The 5,097-nt window shown below is 33.6% G+C and overlaps 1 long non-coding RNA gene across 1 annotated transcript; it reads right to left on the bottom strand.

The window, feature by feature from the left end:
* Positions 1 to 739: 739 nt before the first annotated feature.
* LOC108678076 lies at positions 740 to 3,322 on the bottom strand. Its single transcript, XR_001931299.2, has 4 exons — positions 3,145 to 3,322; positions 2,613 to 2,693; positions 2,181 to 2,286; positions 740 to 830 (listed from the first exon to the last, which is right to left on the bottom strand). It is a non-coding gene; the product is annotated as an uncharacterized LOC108678076 (long non-coding RNA).
* Positions 3,323 to 5,097: the final 1,775 nt, after the last annotated feature.

Genomic DNA, 5,097 nt, shown 5'->3' with positions numbered 1-5,097 from the left:
TCCTAAGAGATGAAAAGAATTTTCCATTAACGCATGACTTTTTTCTACTGAAAATTTGAAACCATCACACATTTATCATTTACGCTCAAATTTATGTATGCTAATCGAGCTAGTTTTCACAGCTTTTATCGGCTTATCTCCAAAGAAATTTCTTAGCGATCAATTTAATAAAAAACTGTGACAGCTGATAAAGGAAAAACAGATGCAACAAATGCAAATATTAGCTGCATGGAGAATGAAGAATCAGTTGAATTGCGACAAAGAACGATCGAACAAGTTCTGCAACAAATCGGAAGGATAATGAATGTCATAATAAATTTTGTCTAGGATGTTGCTCATACATACGCGACTTGGTGACATTAGAATGACATATGTCTAGAAATTTAAGATGCTTTCATCCAATTAATTTTCACAATTATATTTAATACACTGAAAATTTTAAATCCATCCTGACAGATAGAACAATGTAAACGATGTAAACGCATAGATATTAAAATCTAAATCAGCACTCGAATCTTTGGGAACAATTTATCTTCAATGGAATTCGTACTGATAGACGAACAAATTTGAAGCTTGGATTAATCGAAAGTAATTTCTCTCGAGTTAGATTAAATTGAATGAAATGGCGTGCATTGATTTGAAAATCCAATTTCTGACATTAAGCGTTCCATATCAGAGATAGGGGAAGATTTATTCCTTCGATTATGCTGAAGAAATTGAGATTACAGCTCACCTGGAGTGTTAACTTCGATTGCTGTTCACGTGGCCAAGACTCACTCAAAGCTTCGATCTTCTCGAATACATTTCGGGAATCGCTCACAATTATGAATCTGGTCATCAAATGAAATAAAAGATAAATGAAAAAATAGATAATTACTTCCAATTGTCTTCTATTTCACGAATATTTGTGCTTGACCGATCGGCCGATCTACTGATAATAATTGAGTTGAATAAATCTCGTTCCTTCGCGAGTTAATTTATTTCCATAGAAATGGTGATAACGGCGTTTTAGTTGTTCATTAATATTCTTAGTTCATTAATATTTTTCAGAAACCGAATAAAAGATTCTGGATGCTGCATGAATGGTATCAAGAAACAAAGAAGTTTTACAAAATTTAATCGATTTGCATAGCTATTAAAGTTTTGTAACATACTCCTAAACATTTAAGGGGAGGGTACGGGTCGAAATCAATTATTTTGACTTTTTCGGTTTTTATACTCATCTTAAAGCTTACATTCTGATGCATCTAACGATAATAATACCATCTATGTACGTTGATTTATGCATTCACGACAGATCGCGAAAGGGTTTGGGGTGGTGGAGTTTTTCAACATTTAAGATAGGCCCAAATTACCGGTAGCACACTTAGATAGCTAGTCTGCACACGCTTTGCTTCAGTTATCCGCCTGCAGTCATATGGGATGGTTCTCGTGCCGTCGTTCGCACCATCCTTGACAGAAATTGAGCTCCGATATCATCTAGTCTTGCAACCATGCACCCTTGAATGTTTTTTTTTTTCGAGGCGCGCGCGACTTTGTCGGGCCCTACTGAAAAGTTACCTTATTGTCACTGCAAACCTATCTCCTCCTAGTGTTTTAAAGCTACATCAATGAGACAAATACCATTCGATGTAGAAAGGAAAGATCTACAAATGTCACTTGGTCGTTTTTCCAATTTCGTTATAGTTCGGATTTTATTTTGCAAAAAGTGGGGGAGGGCGGGGGTAAAATAGAAAAATTTCGAAAAATATCGGGCAAAATGCTCCCACACCCACAAAAATGATATATACAAAAAACCGCCAAGTGACGATTTTAGATATGGTCGTTACGCATCGAATGATACATGTATGTGTCTAGATGTTGTAGCTTGAAAATCCTATGAGGAGATAGGATTTCTAAAGTATCCCCTTTTCGGCCGTTTTCTAAGAATTTCACGTTTTCTTTAATTTTTTCGAAAAATTCACACGAAATAAAGACTTAGAATTTCGTTTTACATGCTTTTATCAAAATTCGAATCGACCCGTCTGTAGATAACCGAGATAAAATTTACCCAGACGCTCCCCTTAATAAAAAAAGACACGACTATATTACAAAACTCAAAAAATAGGCCGTATTTATTCAATATATGACTGTTTATCGATTAATTTGGCATTATTAACTGATTAATTAATGAAACTTACTTCACTGGTTGGTTTGATAAATAAATGAATGATTTCATGGCTGCGTTGACCTGAAAAAACTGACGACTGATGTCCGTGAGGGAGCTCGTCAAGTTATCAGGAGTCCCTGGATTGAAAAGTATATGAATTGGACGAATACAAAAATGAAATATTATGTTATAATTAATTGAAACATAATTTCGTTTCCGTATTAAAAACTTCACGAGACAGTGGTCAGCGGTTTCACCTTAATTAAAACAGTTTCTTACTAAAATGACGATTCAAATGATAATTGCTAATTAATTATCTACACTAAGCTGTAGAAATAACGACTCTAATAGTAAAAAATATCCAATTAAATCACGCAATTACTTGGAAAGCGCACCGGTCTACATGGTGAACAGCATAGCTTGATTTAAACATCCTACCGAAAGATATGTGACTTCTTCTTACCTTCACACAAAACGATCACAGCTACTACTTCTTCGGTCGGTATCATTGGCTTTGAATAAGATGCAATTGTGTTTGTCGTCTCTGTGAAGCACATTATTGAACAAATTAATTGTAAAAGTAATTTTTATGAACTGCTACATCACTGGAAAGGAAATTCATAGAGAAAACTTATTTGATTTTTTATCAATGTAAACATGCTGCTTTCCTAACATTCAAAGAAATGTCTCAAAAATTCGTAACAATCTTGAATAATTTAACGCCCCACCTAGCTTTTATGATGTTTCTGACGTATTGTTGCCTTTTTATTGATTCTAGGCACTGAAATTAATAATTATATTCACACATTCTACTCCAGTCACTCAATTTATTTGCAAATTGGCTTCAGGTTTCTGGACAGCGCGATCAAGAATATCTTTAGGGTTATTACAGGTAAGCCTCGAGCTGGCTCGACTAATAAAATGAGTATTTTGTGATTAAGACAGTTAAGCTATGGATTTCATTTTAGTTATTATTAGAATGAAGTTTCACATACCGATTAATAATTCATCATTGACGTTCAACAAATCGACCTCATAACCTTCAGAAATAACTTCTCTTCGGTTAATGCGACGATAAGCAGAATATCCTGCAGACTCTCTCTTGATGAGATACAAGTTAAGTTGAAGGAATACAAATATCGTTCCAGCAATTGCCAGGGCGTAACACACATTAGAAATTGGAATCCATTTTACCTGGAAGGGGTAGAACAACACAACATTTTGTTACATATATATTAGAACAACTTGGTGCGTTAAAATGTTTATAGATATAGAACTGAGCAATATTTTTATAATTTCCGAATAAAAACCATACATGACATATGGCTAAACATTTCAATACTTACCGATCCACGGTGATGAAACATTTTTTTATGACTTGATTGAGTATAGATCTTTAATTTCAATTCAAAACGGATGAGATCTCTTGAAACTACTTCAAAATCAATCTTAGGAAAGAACAATGTATGTAGTTAGGATTGAAGTCACAGAAAACTATTTTTGATGGAAATTCAATTACGGATATTATTGCAAGGGATTAAATGCTTCTGATCAGGTTGCACTTGACAAAACTGGAACAGGAAATAAGTGACGTCAGAGAATCCCCAGTTAACATTAACAATGCGGTATTGATGTTCATGATAAATAGGTCCTCGCTAGAGATAAAACCATTGTTTCAACGACAATATTGTCAAGAATTTTCGGGTAGTCCGAGCGAGACTCCCGTCTATACCGCAGGTACCCAACGATGAAGGAGTCCGTTCTACTTGTTACAAGGCTTGCGTTTTCTTATCACTTTATTTACGGCTATACAGACCTTTAGTTGAATGTTCTTGTGATTTTAAAGCACTCTTAAGTTTTTCCTTGCATATCGCATATTCATTTCATGCAATTCATTAAGTTAAATTTCCTAAAAAATTAAGAAAATGTAACCTCAATAACCTTTGAGGTTTCATTTTTTTATTTGATTATAGTGATTCCTATGACTTAACACTTGTAAGAGTTTATTTTCCTATCTTCTCTAGCCAGTAACCTCGTCAAATGACATAATGAAATTTATGATGAGCTCTTTTTATCTATAAAGGAGGAGCTAGGTTTGTGCTGCTGCTCTTCTGTAACACCGTCTCTGTGCAACTGAATATTGCTCTGTATTAAGAGCTCGCTTTACGGATAAATTGTCGTTATTATATCCACTCAGAATGTAGATCATCTCATGAGATATGTTCGCATATGTCGCAGGTGTGTTATTTCACCTGTTTAGAGCGAAGCTTACCTCTTGTTCATGTAATTGATTCTATGATCTTGTGACATACAAGTTAAGTGCTCCGAACAGAGGTGTCTCTAGGAATATTTTAGGCGGACTTCAGCCCTCCCGCTAAATATTCTTATGCTATCTAAATAATTTTATATTACTAAAACATTATTATCATTATTATTATTATTATCATTATTATTATCATACTAATATTTTTATTTAAAATATAATTACCAATAATATTATTATAAGTAAACCCGATTATAAGTTCAAACAAATAACTTAGTCATTATAAACTTGATTATGATCAAAAATAAATAATATAAATAATATAATAACACCAGTAAAAAGTATAATAATATAGAATAAAAAAGTCTTTGGGCCAGGCTACCTTTGAGATTATGCAAATTCTTAAATAACAGATTTTATTATTTTATCTTTTTAGCGCAGTTTCTTATATATGGAAAAAAGGCGCTANACAGAATTGAAAAAATAAGCAAAATATTGGCAAATTGAAGAAGATTTAGCCAATATTTTTCAGAAGCTCTAAAAAAATTATTCTTCAAACCTAACACGTGAGAGATCTCAAAGCGACTCAAGAGGAATTTGACAATCTATCATGTGAACTTGTCCTCGTAAGGTTACTAGAAAACAATCCTAAGTCGTAACGTTAAGCACTGCCGCGCACAACACT

Source organism: Hyalella azteca, unplaced genomic scaffold (assembly GCF_000764305.2).
Source record: "Hyalella azteca isolate HAZT.00-mixed unplaced genomic scaffold, Hazt_2.0.2 contig3472, whole genome shotgun sequence".
In the NCBI taxonomy this organism is placed as follows: domain Eukaryota; kingdom Metazoa; phylum Arthropoda; class Malacostraca; order Amphipoda; family Hyalellidae; genus Hyalella; species Hyalella azteca.
This window is presented reverse-complemented; position numbering and strand designations above follow the sequence as displayed.